This window comes from Miscanthus floridulus, chromosome 19, assembly GCF_019320115.1.
Source record: "Miscanthus floridulus cultivar M001 chromosome 19, ASM1932011v1, whole genome shotgun sequence".
In the NCBI taxonomy this organism is placed as follows: Eukaryota; Viridiplantae; Streptophyta; class Magnoliopsida; order Poales; family Poaceae; genus Miscanthus; species Miscanthus floridulus.
Window position 1 is genome coordinate 12,450,632 of NC_089598.1, and position 21,031 is coordinate 12,471,662.

Consider the following 21,031-nt stretch of genomic DNA (forward strand, 5'->3'; position numbering starts at 1 on the left):
TGATCCTTGGACTCGCCTCAATGGGGAGTAGGTGGGTGGCAAGCCACCAAACCCTAGGAGAAAAATCATGTGTCACCACTCCATTCTGGTTTGCATCTTGTACAGTAGCTCTTTACATGGTCTATCTCTTGCTAGTGTAGTTCCTTGTACTAGTGTAACCTTGTTGCTTACCTTTGATCACTAGCATAAGCAAGAGATCTATTGCTTTACTTCTTGTTCGAGTTTCTTAGGTTGATTGACCTTGCATACTAGACTTATGTAGGAGCTCTTGTTAGTACCCTAGTTACTGCATTTCTTATCTTGTGCATAGGGTGCTAAGGTTGTTTTAGTTGGGGTGAAGTTGTTATCTGGTCATTAGCTTAACCTTGCATTTGTTTCTGCTAGGATTCATAATTAGTTTTAGAAATGACTATTTACCCCTCACACCCCTTAGTCGGCCCCTTGATCCTACAACTTAGAATTTAGAGATACCACATGTGAGAATGGGAGCTTCAACTTAACCTCCCACAGAGTCCCCACACCCATGGGAGGAAATGAACCTCCATGATCCACCAAGGTAGAGGTAAAGATGAATAGGTTGATGAAGCATGGAGAGCGTTTAGGAGAGAAGCGAGGGGAGGGGTGTTTCTGAATTAATGGTAGACAAGCCGACAGGTGGGGCTAGGATAGCCAGATAAGTGAGGAGTGGACACTTCACAGTTTGCATGTGGCTGAGTCACTACAATTCTATCAGCCGATATGAGGTGCCAGATAGTCAAAAGACCATGTTTGACTCTACTAATTGACCAGTTGAATTGCTAACATGGTAAAGGTCAGACGATCTAACATTGGAATTTTTACTGGGATGTGCTAGGCTTAAAGGGACCAAGTTCTAAGATAATGAGCTTGACTTGTGGAGATGAAGAGGGACATGGCTCCAACTAGTAGGTGCACCAACTCATGAGGCATGGTCAAGGTGGTACTTGGTAACCTAAGGTGGACTTACTTAGGTCAAGGGCTCATGGGTAGTGTCGTCTTCCAATATACCTGGGTGGACTGATCAATAAAGGAAACCTCAAGGTGAAGATATAGTTAAGGATCATAAGCTAGAGAATTCATGAGCATGGAGGGCTAGGCGCCTAAAGATGGATTCGATAAAAATTTATGAGGCTGGTAAAAGAAGTGGCAATGGAGAAATGGCTCATGGGACAATACACTCCCCCGTGAGGACAATTGCGAGAGAAGTACTAAGCCTGAGAAGGTCATTGTGAAGTGAGGATTTGCCATGAACAAACCAAAGCTCAATAAGGGGTGACTCATGAGATGTGAATGGCTCAACCATTGACACAGGGGGCAACTGAACATAGCTAAGGCTTGATAAAGGTTGAGTAAGACAAAAGGATAGCTCATGGTACCATCGTACTCGATCAAGAAGACCACTTAACTTTCTTAAAAAAATTTGGAGAGGGTCTTATCTAAGAGGTCATTTATTAATGATTAAGACTTGGTTAATAAAGGATTAAAGATAAATCAGGGCATGGGTCGTGCCACAAATTAAAGTTGATGTAGCTTTCGTACTTATGTTGGCATGACATCATTGTTCTGTGTCTTCATGGAGTAAGACAAAAGGATAGCTCATGGTACCATCGTACTCGATCAAGAAGACCACTTAACTTTCTTAAAAAAATTTGGAGAGGGTCTTATCTAAGAGGTCATTTATTAATGATTAAGACTTGGTTAATAAAGGATTAAAGATAAATCAGGGCATGGGTCGTGCCACAAATTAAAGTTGATGTAGCTTTCGTACTTATGTTGGCATGACATCATTGTTCTGTGTCTTCATGAATGTAATGCCCTTTTGGTTTGCACTTTTACATTATTAGCAGCTTACTCCCTTCGATTCCATAATTCTTTGTATGAAATAAAGTCATCACTAACATGGACCATATTTTAGAATTAGAGATGATGTTGTCGTTCTATATATAATTTAGTTCTATTCTTTTTTATCTCTTGAATTTATTTTGGTAAAATAAAAAGGTACTAATATGTAGAAGGGAATATGTTAAGACAATTCTATGGATTTCTTAACATATGTAGAGATTGATTGAGTGCAATGAGTAATATAATGATAGAAATAAAAAAATTGCATGTAAAAAATATATGAAATGCATGATCATGTATACTTACAAATTAGTGGCAACAGTTGAGATGTTTGTAGAAGTTTTCCACAACACTGCAGATTTGTTAGACTCAACTTCCACATTGTATTTCTCCTTATTTATGATGATATCTTCAAGTCTTGAGTTGATTTCTGCAATTCTTCTCGATAGGTCATGCCAGACACTTACTTGTGTAGTGAGTCCAGCTAAGAACCTGATGATAGATTGAGTCCAAGTAGGGTACCTATAGAAGAAAAGAGAAGCATAATAAAAAATAGCCAAATTCCTCTTTTAACTAAAGATCACACTAAAGCAATGGTTGTAATGCATTCATAAATAAAGATAATCCATGGAACTATTAGAAATGATGGTAGAATTATGTCCTGGTAATTCAGGAAGGATTATCCATGTGTATGATTAAAAAGTAAATGAATCTTTTGGTTGTTTAGTTTTTTTGAATTTGGAACAATGAAAGTTAACATTAGTATAAGAATAACTAAACATTATGAGTAAGGCATATTTAAACATGTGTCCACACAATGATCTCATCCATAATACACGAGGAGTCAGGCACACAACTCAACTACCACAACAAATATGCTTCATCACTTGAATGGTCACAAAAAAGGTTAAATAATGCCTCCATGAACATATATATGGATTGACATATTTAAACAAGTGACCATGGAGTAGATAGTGTCTCTTGCTCATTGGCCCTTATTCACTTTGCCTGAATTGTCAAGAATGATTTGAGTTTAGTAACTCAACCTTAGCTATTATCTTTAGGTTAACTACCAAGTTTTGTTATATACACACTAGGCTTAACCTTAATAGACAATATGAATATTTGAAATATAAATGATTTGAAGTCATCAAGGGTGATAAATGAGTTTAATTGAATCAAAGAAGACCTAAAATTGCTATCTATATTGAGGATACGCCACCATCAATATGCTGACAAGGGAACATGTAGTAATTAAAGATGCTCATTACAATATTTGTTGTAGAGACCACCCTAAAGACTTTTAGGTTTAGTCCCACATCAGATTTACTTTGTGTTGCTCTTTGATTTAAGTTTTCTGATAATCCAATTATATGTCTTGTTTTTATAAAACTTATCCTTATGTTGTCTAAATTTGTGAATCTCTTGCTAAGTTTTGTCCTACAACTACCTATATATATTCATGATGAAACCTTTAGTATACAAACTTTTATTCTAGTGAGTTGGATTAAGATTGTTTTTGTGGTTTGAAACTTAGAAGCTATTGCATAGTAATTTTACACATTGGAAGACTTACAAACCTTGTTGGATATCCTCCCTAAACCCCAAACATCTTTTGAGTTATCCATTCCTTGACCACAACCTATGACATGAGTTTCTCATTGATCCATTGCATTTTATCCATGAATTTATTCACAAATCATCAACAAATCTTGCTAAAGATAGAGGCTTGCATCAAAATAAGGAATTTTTGTAGAGACATCTCTTAAAAAAGAGGACAGAGAGATCCTCTAGAAATAAAAAAGAATAATTGGAGTTTAACCTTGCTTTCCTTGATCGAGGATGACATTGTTCAAGCATGGGGGAGAGATTATCTCTAAAAGTTCTTTGATGAGCTGAAAAAAAGTTGTAAGGTGCTCATGCTATGAAGATATATCAAGTGAAGTGACAAGAATAGTGATTCAAAAGAAGGATTGTGCATAAACCATTGGTCAAGTAAGTGCATTCTTTTGGCTAAAACTCATATCCTTCCAACTATGTAGTGCAATCCGTTAACGAGGACTTTCACTTGTGCCCTGTGATCACCCTTTGCCTCTTACACATGTTCACTTATCTAAAATCTCTCTCTCTCTCTCTCTCCATATGCCAACATTATTTTTCCATGGTGTTTTTGAGATGTGTTAGTAATTCCCAATGATCTTTCTTTTAGCTTGACAATATTTCTGGTATAATGCTTTGCTACGGTTTTTACCTTACAAGCTCCACATAAACCTTCCACTTTCATATACGAGTGGAATAGGTTGAGAAAAATTTAGTATAAGATTGAGTGACTTGATGAGATTGAGTGTTTCCAAGATTTTTTTTCAAGAGAATTCACTTTGTTAGATATGTTTTAGTTTTTGAAAAAAAATCTTTACGAAACAAGGTAAGGGTTTGAAGTTTACTTAAATTCAAAAGAGCATCATATTTATTTATTTATGGTTTATTCTTTATTGATAGTCTACCACCATAATGGAAAAACTAGCTGGTCAATGTCGTATTGTTGAGAGAGAGTGTCTTGTTAAATAGCTATGTGTAGGAATGAAAAGCAATGTTGTATCCTTTTTGAGAGAATACCTGTGTTCTTATAAAGATGAGAAAGATAAGTTTATTTTTATTTTATTAATTCTTTGCTTGATCCCTACCATGGTCTAAGCATGGAGTTAACAATGACTTGTTTTACCATATATTCTCTCACTACTACAAAAATAATTTTGTGAGGCGGTGCCCTTTTATTAGCCGAGGCGGTCACAAAAACCAACCGTCTCCTAAAATGCCTGGGGTTTTTCGGATGCGGACATTTTTATTTACGGAGGTGGTCACAATTAACTATCTCACAAAATGCATTTACGGAGGCAGACATTATATTTACCGAGGCAGTCAAGATTGCCTGCCTCGATAAAATGATTTACGGAGGCGGTAAAAAATGTCCGCATCTGTTAACCAATTTACGGAGGCGGTCAAGAGATCGACCGCATCGTAAAATCAATTTATAGAGGTGGGCCTCCTAAGAGGTCCACCTCTAAAAATCAGGCCATTTTCGGAGGTGAACCTCTTAATTAAGAGGCCCGCCTCTGAAAATAGGCCCGAAGCCCACCAACAGGCCCAATACGACAGTCACATATATAATACAGAGTTAGGGTTTCGAACCAGCACTCAGCCCTTTCTCTCCTCAACCGAGAACTCCTCCCTCTCTCTCACACCTCCCTTTCTCTCATGCTTCCCACATGCGCCTCCCTCTGTCTCACGCCTCCCCCACACACTCCCCTCTCTCCGTCACACGCGGCAAAGGGCCTGGCAGCATGGAGAGTCATGCACCCCGGTGGAGTGGAGGACCCGGTGCCGGTTGCCGTGCACCCTGGCTGGCAGCGTGGAGGGCCCAACATGGTGGCCGCGCGCTCTAGCAATGTGGATCCAACGGAGGTTGCTCGGTGCCCCAGCGGCAGTGGATGCATGGCCCGACAGAGGAGGTATGCCCCTCATCATGTCTCTCGTCTCTTAGATCTTGAGCAGATCTGTCCCTCACCCTCCCTCCCTCATAGATCAACGATGACAGCAATGACAAGCGAGATCCAAGAGGCATAAGGAGTCCAGATCTGGCGGGCTTGCGCATGGGAGGCCTCAACCAGCGGCCTCACACGTGTCGGGAATGGATCTAGTGGCGGCGCGCATGGGGAACCTCAGATGGGTTGCGAGCGGGCTCTTGTGGGCTCATGACCGAAAGGTCCTTGTTTGGTTTTGGTAATTGAGTGACAACCTTAGGTGGACTAATATGTGTTTGAGTGAGATACACAGGTGATTAGTCCACAAGTATATGTGTGTGAGCAACTCATGGCATGACGGTGAAGATGGCTTGGATTTGTTGCAAGGTTCACACATGTGATGAAGGAGCTCATTATGAGACATGACATGGAGTCATGTGATCAAGGTGGAGAAGATCAAGATAAGATTTGGCTTGACGGACCGGTTGCAAGTGTGAAGGGCAAGTTGAGTGATGACTTGGCACCGATGGACCAAGGCAACGGTGAAGAGCAAGTGAAGTTAAGATCGATGAACCAATACGGTCATGTGATGATATGAAGTGGATCATATCATTTGGTGATTGGTTGGTGCATGTGTTGCATCAACGATGGAGGAGATGGAATGGAATGCGCAAGGCAAAGGTATATTTGTAGGGCATTTCATTTCACCGGTCATAGGTGTGTAGAGAAGTTTATGACTGGGTTTAGGATAGATGGCCATACTATTAAGAGGGGCAAACTTGTTTGCATATCGGTCATATAGTGCCACTTGAGCAATCTAACTTTGCATACATGTTCGGATCGAGTGGCGTGGTGAATTGAGTGCTAATCCTTTGGAAAAATGTTTGTGAAAAGCTAACACACATGCACAAGGTGGTGATCACTTGGTGGTGTTAGCACATTTACAAAGGTGAAGAAGTTAGTGAAGAAAAGGAGGTGAAACCAAGCTCAGAGAGGTGCCCTAGGGGCACTACCACCCCCTTTCTGGTGCACCGCCACCCCTGTGGTGGTGCCCGGCTGGCCATGGCCGAGAGCAGGGTGTTGGGGGCTGGCACCGCCGTGCCTTGTCCGGTGGCACCACCACCCCTGGGCAGTGCACCGCCGTGCCTTGTCCAGTGCAATGACTTGTTGAAATAGCTGTTAGAATTCGACCGTTAGGGGCACTGCCACCCTATGTCTGGTGACCACACCGCCGTGTTCGGTGCCCTCGCAGAAAGGGCAGCTTTGCTCCAACGGCTCTATTTGGCTTGGGGGCTATAAATAGAGGTGGAGCCAGGGCATTTGGCTAGTTGAGCACCCTTGGGACTGAGTGTCCATGCTTGGGGAGTGCTTGGGAGCCCTCTAACTCACTTGAGCTTGATAGTGATCATCCAATCAAGTGAGTGAATGATTCTAGTGCGATTGCATCGTGAGGTTGCATTGAGTGGCACTAGGTGATCGAGTTGCAAGCTGATGGTGCTTGTTACTCTTGGAGGTTGCCACCTCCTAGATGGCTTGGTGGCTTGTGACTCCGTTGAAGCACGCGAGAAGATTGTGTGGTGCTCCGGAGGAGGATTTGTCAGGGGGATTGTGCTCACCCCACGAGGATTGTGAAGAGCAACTCTAGTCGAGCATGTCATTGAGCTACCCTCACTTGGCTTGTGAGGTTCTTCCGGTGTCCAACGTGTGGACGAGGTTCGTGCAACACCTCTTAGCCGCTGAAACACCAAGTGAGCGGTCAACACAACGGGGACATTGCTTTGTGGAAACCAAGTGAACCTTGGGAGAAAATCATCGTGTCAACCTTGTCTTCCCATTGGTTTGCATCCCCATTACACAAGCTTGTATTTACTTTCACATACATTGTGCTTGTGTAGTTGCTCTTGTAATTAGTTGGCTTGTGTAGCTTGCTAGTTACCTTCTTGCTTGTGTAGCATAGAAGTAGCTCCCTTGCGTGGCTAATTTGGTTTTAGTAACCTTGTTAGTCATATTGCTTAGTTTATGTAGCTAAGTAATTTGCGCTCTATAATTTGGCTTGTGTAGCCTTGTTATTGAGCATTGCTAGTGAGCTTAGGAGCTTTGTGCTTTTGCTTACTAGAATTGTGTAGGAGCTCCCCCCTTGCTTGAAGTACTAGTGCTTAGGTTTGTGTGACCTTGCGCTAGAATTGTTTAGATGAGCACTAGCTAGCCTGGCACCTTTGTTGCCTAATTAGGATCTTGATAAGGTGCTTGTGAACCTAGGTAGAGGGGTGTAGTCTTGGCTAGACCGATAGTTTTAATTCCATATTTGTTTTGGTTAGCTGGCGCGATTAGATTTTAAAAAGGACTATTCACCCCCCTCTAGTCCGCCATACCGACCCTACACGTGGTATCAGAGCTTGGTCTCTCTTTTGTGGTCTTCACCGACCTAAGAGGATGACGTCTAGTAGGATAGATGAGTGTGACACACTTTTTTTATGGCACACACTTTGCATGGTAGAAACACCATATGCTTGATCATTTTTGTGCAAAGGGACCTAAGTTTTGATGGATTGTCACAAGTGGTCTCACCCATGTCTTAGACCATAAAAATCTAACCAAAGCTCAAAAGGTTCTCTTTGAACTTGATTCTGATGCTTATTTATTTCTAATGGATGCTTTGAGCTTTGAGTTATTTTACAAGGTGAACCACAAAGGAACTGCCCATGAGTTGTGGGAATCAATCAAGCACACCTTCAGTGACTCCACATGGGATGATGGCAAGTTCAAGAAGGAGGATGAGCCCAAGGTGGAGACGCGTGAGTGTGTTGAGCATGACCATAATTTGGTGATTGTGGAAGATTGCTCCACCTCTTGGTCAAGTGATGATGATGATCGATCCACTATAAGTTCACTTGACAAGATTGATGATGATGCCTCAAGTGATGCAAATGATGATGCTACTCCATGCACACTTGATGGTGATGATGATGGTTCATGCTCGGATGACATTGCTACTACAAGCCCATCCACTACACCACATTGCTTCATGTCACAAGGTGACACCAAGGTATCAAATGCTAATGTGGTTGGTCATGTTGATTCATATGATGAACTTGTTAGTAGACTTGCTAGCATGACCATGTCTTTAGAAAATGAGAAAGCTAAAACATTGAAATTGGAAATGAAAACTCATTTCTAAAGAACTCATGTGAAGAACATAAGCACTTACTTGATGCTCTTAAATCTTCACACGGTGAGCTAAAATTGACTTATGAGACACTACTTGCATCTCATGAAGAATTATTAGAACAACATACTTCTCTCATTAAAGTATTTACAAAGAAAATTAAAAAGAATGAGAACTCATCACATGAGTCAAGTGATCAATTGCAACATGTGACTAACTCTTGTGATGTAGGGAAGAAGCATGTATCCACCTCTTGTGATGATTTATTAGATATGACATGTTCTTCACATATAGATGCTTGTTCTACTTCTATGTCTTATGAGACTAACATTTTAAAGGAGAACAATGAGCTCAAAAGAGAAGTAAAGAAATTGAGCAACAAGTTAGAGAGGTGCTACAACACCAAAATCACCTTCGAGCACATGTTGAGCAACAAAAGAAGCTATGGTGATATGTGTGGCATTGGATTCAACAAGAGCATTGTAACACCCCTGGTGTTACGGACTTAGTTAGCACTAAGGTTAAGGCCTAATAAACCCTAGCGTATACGTTTTCTAGGATTTTAAAATAAATTCTCACATGAAATGGTAAGGTGAACCTGGTGTGACTTACTTTTGTGAATAAAAGAATCAAACAAGTGTTGCTAATCATTTTTTCTTTGGTACTTGAAAGCTTTTAAATAATCTTGGGAACAAAAGTTGTTTAGGGTTTGTTTTGAAAAAGTATGAAGAAAGTGCTTAAAATGCCTGATAGCAATTCTAGCAAATAAATAGTGAGTGGCTTGTCCTATTTGATTAAGCATGAAAAATAATTTTTATAAACAAAAATAAAATATAACTTGTATTTAGTACTTAAATAAAATTTGAAGTACAAGTTTGGTAGATGAAAATGCAACTTTTGTTTTGGTGAATAAAATTTTTTCAATAGTATTTTTGATAGCTCGAGAATTGAATGTGGAATTCAATTTCATCTTCTAGAACTAAAATGACCTAAGTCTAAAAACCTAATGACGATGCCATTTTGGCATTTAAATTTTGATTAAATTTCTTAAACACTAGATCCATATTTTGGTACTATTTGTTGCACCATAACGAGTACCTTGACATGGTGTAGTTCATGGACTAGTTTGGTTTTGCGTCGGTGTTGCAAAAATTGCCCAAACTTCGTTGAAACGAGCTGTAGACCATGTTGTTAGCGCTCTGTTCGTGAACCGGCGTCTAGCGTGACGAACTCATGCTGGCATCATTTTATCTCCCTCTCTGGTTACTCTCTGGTCATGACGATTGCTTTGCTAGGTCGCTGTTAGTATCGGCTTTAGGTTAGTGGAATTGATTGAACCCTGGTCGTGCTGATCAGCAGCCTTTGCTTTGCTTTAAAATGCATGCATGACACCGATTGTAGTCGTTCGGCCTGAGTCCACGGTCACCTCGTGTGCGCAGGCGCTGCTGGCGCTGAGCCCAAGCTGTGGCCGGGCTATTGCCGCTGGCCAGCTCACGCGTCCGGTTGGTGCCACGCGGTGTCCCTGGCCCTGCGTTGGCAGGTCTCGGCTGCCTATGGCCTGGCTCCTGCTATTGCTCAGTGTGCGTGCTACACTTGAGTGGCTGGCCGTTGTGCCACATGTAGGGGCGAGCTGCTGCTGCGGCTATCCTCACTTGGCCACCGTGGCACTCGTTCCACCCTCCAATTCACCTACCATGTCGAGCCTTCAGGCATGCGCCACAACCCACCGTGTCTAGGTCGACTGGCCCCTGTCATGGTGGCGATGGTGATGCCTCTCTGCCTCGCCTTGCCCCGCTAGCCGACACCGATGAGCCCCACTTGGGTCCTACCACTACATTCCAAGCATTTTGCGCCAAGCCTCCATGTCTCATTATTTGTGCGCAAGTGCTTGTGCTGCCGCCATTGATCAAAGCTGCCCTGTCTTAACCTGCTCGGGCTCGCTCGTGTGCCCTCTCCATGACCGCACCGTGCACGGGACCACCACTCCTTGTTTCCTCCTAGCATGAGCGAGCTTCGCCACAAAATTCCTTGCTCCAGTGGGTAGCTTAGGAGGTCAGCTAGCCATCTCTTTCCCATTAATCCCGATAGAGCACTATCGACCAACAATTTGGCATTTTGCTCGCCACCAGTCATGTGTGCCGCCGAGCCGGTAGGTCTAGGGGTAAGGCCCATAGGGTTGATAGTAGTTCAATTGCTCATAACCCCAAACTCACCTTGACTCCCTCTATCTAGTGCTTGCGCTATTTTGGCCAGGGTACTTGTCGGTGGTGTGGTGACATGTCGGTGTCCGCCTCGAAGCGTCATTGCTAGGCTCACGTGCCTGTGGCCAGGTCATCTCGACCCTCCTCTACTTCAACCGTCACCTCAGCACGGACCCCAGTGAGCCTCTAATGCTTCCCTGCCATCTCTACTCTCCGATTAGTGTCCTAGGTTGTCGAAACGGTCGCGCCACCGCATAGTTTGGCCCGATGTCGAGGATAGACTTCGGCAATGCATCATCGAGTTTCCTTCCTCTTCGCATCACTGCACGTTGGCCTGTAGGTCCCCATCGGCTGGTTAGATGTGCCGATTAGGCCCTTAGTTGGCCGACTTAGCCACGAAGTGCCGACCATGGCCGCGCCGACGAGCGCGGTGGCATCGGGGACCATTCCATTGTGAAGACGGGATAGTTCGGGGGCTAGGTTGCGAAACCGCTGTCGGTAAGAATAGTGCGCATAGTAGTCGTATTAATATCTAAAAGCTCGGGGGGGTTTCTACAAAACCCGCCATCGCGCGTGGGCCTCCCAGTTTGGGCCGTCGCTGGTCCATCGCGTTGTGCGCGAGGCCGCGCCCCACGCTAGGCTGCCGGGCCAGAATTGGTTGCCGCTATCCCTTTTCCTTTCTCTAAGCATTTTATAATTTAGTTTCTAAGGCAAACTTGTAAATTCAATATAAATTTGTGTAGTTGGCCAAAAATTATGAAACTAATTTTGTTAGGTTCCTAAAATCATGATCTACCTGTTAATATATCTTGTTCACATAATTTCATAGTTTTTTTAGGAGTTATCTAATTGAATTGAGATGCTTAATATTATTAAGATATAAACTTGTAAGAATTTTTTGTAATAAATTGGTAATAGGCTTGGCTCTAAAAATTTCACAGTAAATTCTTAATATTATTAGGTGCTTACTGTAATTTTTGTAGCTCCATAATAAGTGGCTTGCTAAAATAGCTAAGGAGCCCTAGTTCAAATATATATATATAATCAATGAAATAAAGAAACACCTTGAAAGTCTAAAGCTAAAACACTTATTGGGAAATAATGCCTTATTCGACAATATGGATACGTGGCCTAGTACGTTAGTCATTAGAGCTAGCTCGTTAGCGTGAGAGGCGTAAACGTATTTTAAGAGTTGCGGTTGCCGTTGATTAATTACGTCTCTGCGCTGCATCCACGTACATCATAATAGGAATAATGATGGATCATGGAGTCAACCGGAGTAGCAGAAAAGATGGTGCCTTGATGATCGTGTCACCATGATAGAGTGCTAACTTTTGGTTATATCTTACCCAGGCAAGCCTCGGTTCATAACCCCTATTATTCTACACTTTATTTTATGCTTGTACATTAAGTTTAAAGGAGTTGAATGAAGTCCACTTGCATATATATATATATATATATATATATATATATATATATCCTTATCCAATGAGTCCTACTAGTATGTTAGGATCGTGTAGATTGCTATGCTATAGGACCCGATAGAAGTTGAGTGATTACCTATCACTCGCGAGAGATAGGAAAAGATATCATTGTTACTATTATCATACTACCATCACATGGAATATATATATGGACAATAATTGGAGACCGGGCGGGACCATATGTGGACTTGGTTAGGCAATCGAGCGAGGCTCTGGTTGCATTTGTTCTGCCTATGTTGGTTGAGGACCGTCCGTTGCTGTGGATGGTAGTTAGATCACAGATATCGATGCGGGACCCATAGGATACCCCGCAAGGGAGAGAGAAGATCTAATCCAACTAGGATTCTTCCCATGTAATCTTAGTAGTAGAACTATTAAGTAATCCTACTAGGAAATCTCATTGCAAACCGACTAGGACTCTGGCTTCCTGACTATATAAAGGAGGGCAGGGCTCCTAAGAGAGAGAGACGACAATTGTACAACACAACATATCACGATCAATCCAACGCAAAGGCTAACGCCAACTGGACGTAAGGTTATTACTCGATCTACGATCGAGGGCCTGAACCAGGATAAATCGACTGTCTCTTGCGTTAACCATCAAGTTCAGCATACGCCGAAGCCCGAACATACTGCCCCGGGTACTCCCGTGGCAGGCTATCGGTGGTGAAACATCGACAGCTGGCGCGCCAGGTAGGGGCTTTCGGTGATTTTGCATCCAAGAGCTTGATGGACCTCGACAACATAATCTTCCCGACGGGATCAACTTTCATCTTCGGTTCATGGGTCTGCGAGGCAGACAACAACGGCAAGCTCCAGGGCCATCTCTTCAAAGATCCAGATCATCATAAAGAATTTCCTATTTCAACAACTATGACAGATCAGCTCACCAGAAGATTCGCACAGCTCATAGTATCCGATTCAAATCAGATTTCACAGCCGCGCGTATCCGATTCGAATTCAAGTTCCAAGGCGAAGTGTTATCCGAGTGCTTTCAAGAAACTAAGTTCTTTTTTGGCAAGATTCCAGAGCACAACCCAAAACAACTCGGATTACCCTCAGAGTTCCTTCAAGAAGTCGAGTCCTTTTCCATTTGGGATCAACAACATGGCAAAATCCTATCAGGGACAGTTCGAAAGATCCTTTAATCCAATGTTTGGGATACCACTGACAGGAGCCTAGGAGGGTCTCGTGCTAACGATAACATCGCAAGACTGTATCATCCACTGGCCAGGTTCCGTTCCTGAAGATAGTGGAACCCAACTAGTCGGCACAACAACAACAGCTATTCTACCTTACCAAGAAGGAGACTCGATCTGCGACATCGAGGCATCCACTAAAGTTATCAGCGACTCCGACAGCATGAAAACTAACGCCAATAACAGAATGGCTCACACGCGAGAAGTGCTCATGGATCGACGTCCTCGGTCACCATTAAATCTCCTGGAAGCACCCAATGTTAGGTCATCAGATGAATCAGAATCCAACATATCACCCTTTGCCCAGGGCTACGATGGAGAAACCAAGAGTCAGAAACAAGCTAGAGAAAGAAAAAACAAGTTGAAGCAAGGGCGCCAACACCGTGCTAGGCAGCGCAGGGAAGCTTGGATCAGATATGAGTCAGAGTTGGCTGAGTTCGACAAAAGAAAATCGCAACGAGAAGTCAAAGGAAGACGCACGGCAAATACGCCTTACGATAAGATTCGAGAAGCATTAGAAGAACTCGGAGCAACTTCACACCCCGGTGAGAAGTATGAACAGCTCCAGAACTTGCTCCATTCGACGATCCTGAGAACGCATGAAGAGAGAGCTCGATCAAGACTACCCACTAGATCAACAACCCACCGGCAAGAAGATCAAAATCAAAGGAAATCTGCTTTCGAAAGACTTGGGCCGGGTGGAAGCCATGACGGAGGAAGTAGGAAGGAACATAACCAAGGTCATCGATTTGAACAACCAAGGAAGACCAAGAGTAGGGTGCCTACCTAGACAACCTCGCAAGATTATTCCCATCAAAACAACAGTTGGCCAGAAGAAGGTGCCGAATCCGAATTCAAAGAAACCAGGACACACGACAGATTCCCCTATTTCGTGAACAGGCTTGCATTGGTACGATTACCTCACAAATTCAAACCGTCTAACCACTCCAAGTATGATGGCAAAACTGAACCAAGGCAATGGCTCAGAATATATTCACAATCAATTGAACTAGCCGAAGGAGATGACGATATCAAAACCCTGTTCTTTCCCATGGCACTAGAAGCCATGCCCCTCCAATGGTTCGACAAACTGAATCCAGGATCCATCAGAAATTGGGAGGATTTGCAAAGAGCTTTTTGTGAGAATTTCGCAGGAATCATTACACATCCAATCACTCATGCAGAACTAAAAGGACTCAAGCAAAAGGGAGATGAAAGCCTCAGAAATTACTATCGACGATTCGGCGAACTACGAGCTCAAGTGCATGACATAACCGAACGAGAAGTAATTGAAGCTTTCTCTCACGGAATCATGGCTAGGTGGCAATTTCAAGACTTCTGCAAAGAAAATCCGAGAAACAACGAAGAATTCAGACAAACAGTAGAAAATATGATTACCGCAGAAGAAAAAACACGAGAGAGGTTCCTGAACAGAAGCAACCAGGACAACTCGGACAGGCAAAATCACCGAAATAGCAGACATCAAGAAAGAAAATGTAGACCAGACAATACTGTGGCAATGGCCGACAAAATAAAGAAGTTTTCTAAACCCAGAAGATATGATGACATTGAAAACATACGTTGCCCATTGCACCCTAATGGGAGGCACACCATCGGAAATTGCTACACTTTCAATGATCGATACACAAGAAAAGATAGTAAGGAAAACACCAAAGAGGACAATCAGAAAAGAGATGAAGACAACCACGAGGACAAAGGATTCCAAAAACCTAGGGGAACGGTAGCAGTGATCTTCTCAGGGGCTCCGGATTGCAGAAGCAAACATCAAGAAAAACTAGCACTATGGACCATTATGACAGCAGAACCGGCTACACCAAGATACCTCAATTGGTCACAATATCCTATCCAATTTACCAGAGAAGACCAATGGACTAGCGTGGGAAACGCAGGCCATTATCCACTGGTTTTAGATCCAACTATTGCTGGTATGACCGTCACCAAAGTACTAATCGATGGAGGAGCTGGACTCAACATCATCTTTTCAGAAACTCTAAGGAAAATGGGACTACAACTCGCTGGGATGATCACGCCAACAAGCACACCTTTTTACGGAATAGTACCCGGCAAAGCAGCCATGCCACTCGGACAAATTACTTTACCCGTTACTTTTGGAACTCCTTCAAATTACCGAACAGAGTTTATCAAATTTGAGGTCGCTGACTTCGATTCATCATATCATGCAATCCTCGGACGTCCAGCACTGGCCAAATTCATGGCAATACCACATTATCCATACTTACTGCTTAAGATGCCAGGACCCTAATGGTATCCTTTCTCTTCGAAGCGATTTGAAGCGTGCTTTTGACTACGATGTTCAGGCGATCCAAATTGCAGCTAAGGCACAAGCCGACAAGGGAAGAAAAGAAATAGCCAGCAATCGCTGTAGAGACAAGCCAAGAAGAATTAGAAATACCGGCTAAAAAGCCCAGCATCATCGCACCACCAAAAGAAGCCGACGTCAAGCAAATCGACTTAGGCACAGGCTGATACCTCCAAGACAGCAACCATCAGTGCTCACCTCTCGACAAAATAGGAACTCGCGCTCACCAACTTTCTTCGGGACAACAAAGATATCTTTGCCTGGAAGCCAGCCGACATGCCAGGAGTCCCAAGGGAGTTGGCTGAGCACAGAATTGATGTTAATGAAAGCTCCAAGCCTATAAAGCAACGGCTACGACGATTCTCACCCGACAAAAAGGCAGCAATTAAAAAGGAAATAACAAAACTGATGGCAGCCGGATTCATCAGGGAAATCCTTCATCCAGACTGGCTAGCAAACCCGATCCTTGTACAGAAGAAAAACATGGACGAGTGGCGCATGTGCGTCGACTACACAGATCTCAACAAACATTGCCCAAAAGATCCGTTCGGGCTACCATGCATTGACCAGATAGTTGACTCAACAGCAGGATCTGCACTATTATCTTTTCTCGATTGCTATTTAGGGTATCACCAGATCGCACTAAAAGAACAAGACCAGAGCAAGACATCTTTCATCACCCCATTTGGTGCTTACTACTACAAGACCATGTCATTTGGACTAAAGAACGCTGGCGCCACGTACCAAAGAGCTATCCAAACTTGCCTTGGGAATCAAATCGGTGAAAATGTGGAGGCATACGTGGATGATGTAGTGGTAAAAACAAAGAACCCAGACACCCTAATTGAAGATTTAAAGCAAACCTTCAAAAACTTGAAGAGATGGAGATGGAAATTGAACCCAAACAAATGTGTATTTGGAGTTCCCTCAGGACAACTACTCAGATTTTTGGTCAGTCAGCGCGGGGATCGAAGCCAGTACCAAGCAAATTCGAGCTATAACAGAAATGGGCCCACCTAGAAGTGTCAAAGATGTGCAGAAACTAACAGGATGCATGGCGGCCCTCAACCGCTTGATATCAAGACTCGGCGAAAAGGGGTTACCTTTCTTTAAACTACTAAAGAAGACAGACAAGTTCGAGTGGACAATAGAGGCCGACGAAGCTTTCAAAAAACTTAAAGAATACCTCACCTCATCGCCTGTCCTGACCCCTCCAAAGAAAGATGAAGATATGATGCTATATATTGCGGCGACTCCTACCGTAATCAGCACGGCAATAGTCATAGAAAGAGAAGAACAAGGGCACATGTATAAAGTGCAACGTCCCGTATACTACATTAGCGAAGTACTGTCAGAATCCAAAATCCGGTACCCGCATGTACAAAAACTACTCTACGCTCTACTCATCACCTCACGCAAGCTTTGCCACTATTTCGAAAGCCACAAGATTACCGTGGTGACAGATTTTCCACTCGGAGACATCCTACACAATAAAGATGCCACGGGGCGCATATCCAAGTGGGCAGTTGAAATCGGAGCTCTTAACATCGATTTCACCCCACGGAAAGCAATCAAATCTCAAGCCCTCGCCGATTTTGTGGCCGAATGGACAGAGATTCAACAGCCTTCATCAGATACAATCCTTGACCACTGGAAGATGTACTTTGACGGATCACTCAAACTAGGCGGGGCCGGTGCAGGCGTTCTCCTCATTTCTCCAGAAGGAAAACAACTCAAGTACGTCCTTCAAATATTATGGCAAGCTACAAATAACGAAGCAGAATATGAAGCCCTCATCCACGGGTTACGAGTGACAATTACTCTCGGAATAAAGAGATTACTTGTATACGGCGATTCAGCAGTAGTCATCAACCAAGTCAATAAAGATTGGGATTGCACCAAAGAAAACATGAGTGCTTACTATGCTGAAATACGGAAACTCGAAAAACATTTTCAAGGATTAGAAATTCTATACGTCCTGCGCGATTCCAACATTGCAGCTGACGTCCTCGCCAAGCTTGGATCAGATAGCGCGAAGGTTCCACCCAGCGTATTCATAGAAGAGCTATCAGTTCCCTCTATCAAACAATCCAGTGAAACAACCCATGAAATTTAGGCTAAAGGCGTTCAGATCTTGGTAATCAATACTTCATGGAGCCAAGTTTTCATCGACTACATCAAAGAAAATAAATTGCCAGCAGATAAAGCAGAAGCCACCCAAGTGGTTCGCAGAAGCAAAAACTACGTTCTAGTAGGAGATAGACTTTATAGAAGAGGAGCATCATCAGGAGTACTCCTAAAATGTATCTCATTTGAAGAAGGAAAAGAGATCCTAGATGAAATACACTCAGGTTGCTGTGGAAATCATGCCGCTTCAAGAACACTAGTTGGCAAAGCATTTCGCACTGGATTCTACTGGCCGACCGCTTTGAAAGACGCAGAAGAACTTGTCAGAAAATACAAAGGTTGCCAAATGTTCGCAAGACAAGCCCATGTGCCAGCTCACAATCTTATTTGCATCCCACCCGCTTGGCCTTTTTCCTGCTGGGGGCTGGATCAAGTAGGACCCCTGAAGAAAGCAAAAGGCGGTTTCGAGTACATCTTTGTAGCAATCGACAAGTTCACCAAGTGGATTGAATACAAACCACTCGTGAAATACAGCGCAACCAAAGCAAGTCGAGTTCATCCAAGACATTACTGCACCGCTTCGGCATGCCCAATCGAATCATCACAGATCTAGGCTCCCCCTTCATAGCTACAGAATTCAAAGAGCTGGGCACAAGACTGTGGTTTCAGTATAGACTATGCGTCTGTTGCACATCCAGAAGCCAACGGACAAGTAGAAAGGGCTAATGGACTCATACTAGCCTGGATTAAAACCAAGGTTATACGAAGAACTAGTGGACTATGGGTCCAAATGGATTGAAGAATTACCGAAAGTAGTATGGGGGCTACAAACTCAAATAAGCAGAGCAACAGGCTACTCACCCTTCTTCCTAGTTTATGGGTCAGAGGCCGTACTGCCCGCCGACTTGATCTGGACATCACCAAAGATAGAACAATACGATGAAGGAGAAGCAGAACACACAAGAAGATTAGAACTCGACAGCTCAGAAGAAGTCAGAGTAAACGCTACCCTCCAATCAGCTAGATACCTACAAGGTTTAAGACAGCACTACAACAAGAGTACCCAACCTCGATCGCTACAAGTCGGAGACTTAGTGCTAAGAAGGATACAAAAGACTGATGGACGACATAAGCTACTCAGTCCATGGGAAGGTCCGTTCATTGTCACAAAAGTCACCGGACCAGGCACATACAAGTTAATAACCGAAGATGGAAAAGAAGTCAGCAATACATGGCACATTAGCCAGCTAAGAAGATTCTATGCGTAAAAACAACTCAAGAAAAAACAAATATGCAAGCCACAAGGGACCAACGTTCACAATCGATGAAAGACAATACTCTTCAACAACATATGTATTAATGATCAATAAAGATGATATTCATCCACAGCACGTCTTGTCATGACTTCCAACGAGTTGTTTTCACGAAACAAAGAGCAAAATGGCTGAAAACATGCCTGAGCATCCCGACCGAGAGCAAAATAGCTGAAAAGACGCTTGAGCCTGCCGATGAGGGTAGCTAAAAGCTAACACCCAAAACAAAAAAGCAAAATGGCTGAAAACATGCCTGAGCATCCCGGCCGAGAGCAAAATAGCTGAAAAGACGCTTGAGCCCGCCGATGAGGGTAGCTAAAAGCTAACACCCGAAACAAAAAGCAAAATGGCTGAAAACATGCCTGAGCATCCCGACCGAGAGCAAAATAGCTAAAAAGATGCTTGAGCCCGCCGATGAGGGTAGCTAAAAGCTAACACCTGAAACAAAAAGCAAAATGGCTGAAAACATGCCTGAGCATCCCGGCCGAGAGCAAAATAGCTGAAAAGACGCTTGAGCCCGCCGATGAGGGTAGCTAAAAGCTAACACCCGAAACAAAAAGCAAAATGGCTGAAAACATGCCTGAGCATCCTGGCCGAGAGCAAAATAGCTGAAAAGACGCTTGAGCTCGCCGATGAGGGTAGCTAAAAGCTAACACCCGAAACAAAAAGCAAAATGGCTGAAAACATGCCTGAGCATCCCGGCCGAGAGCAAAATAGCTGAAAACACGCTTGAGCCCGCCGATGAGGGTAGCTAAAAGCTAACACCCGAAACAAAAAGGAAAATGGCTGAAAACATACCTGAGCATCTCGGCCGAGAGCAAAATAGCTGAAAAGACGCTTGAGCCCGCCGATGAGGGTAGCTAAAAGCTAAAAACTAGTCAACCAAGATTGAACTTCAAAAGACCCTCTAGCTCTTAGTTCTGAAAAGCAAGAGGCTCGGGGGCTACATCCAGATAGGAATACTTTTTCCTCACAAAAGCACAAGCACCAAGTTCATCAAGGCAACATTCTATGCCGAGTCATTTTTACATAGCGCGGACGAAAGGTTATCAACACAAAGATCTACATCTAACAAGTCATAGCGTGGACAAAGCACTCGATGAATCACAAATGGGGAAGAAAAGAGAAGTACTCGACAAATTGAGGGGTCTCGTTAGAATAACGCACAGAGTTGTTTTGCGGAGCAGAGACGAAAACAGGACAAAGTACTCAGCAAGTCAAGTAACTTCAACCGCACCCAGGCAAAGAATACATCAACAAAAATAAAGAATCTTCATTTAAAGAGGAGTGTAATATTACAAGGGGATGCTTAGTCGAATCAGGCATTGTCATCAGAAAGAGAAATGTCAATATTTAGACTATCTACAACCCTACTGGCTAAACCTTCGACCTCAGGTTCCATCCTCTCAACGACGTCAAGGTATTCTTGGCTTTCAGCTTCTTCTGCTATCTTGGACAGAGGCGCCTCTGGAGCAAGGACCCGGACCTGGGCCAGCACATTCTTGGTACATACTTGAGCACACTTCTTCGCGAACTCTTGGAAACGAGTCGAAATCTGGGGAATGAACTGCGCCCAAGATTGCCCATCATCCACTGGAGTCCGGAGAACATCGGCTACTGAGCGAAAAGATTTCCACAAAACATTCCAATTTTCAGTAGCCGTCGCCAGTTTCCCAGACAAGCTTTCAATAGTTTTTTGGGCCTGCACAAGATCTCTGTCAGCTCCGCGCCTAATCAGCTTAGCAAGGGCGAGTTCTTCCTCAGCATGAGTAATTACCTCCTCAGCTTTATTATGACTGGAGCGGACAAGAGCCTTCAT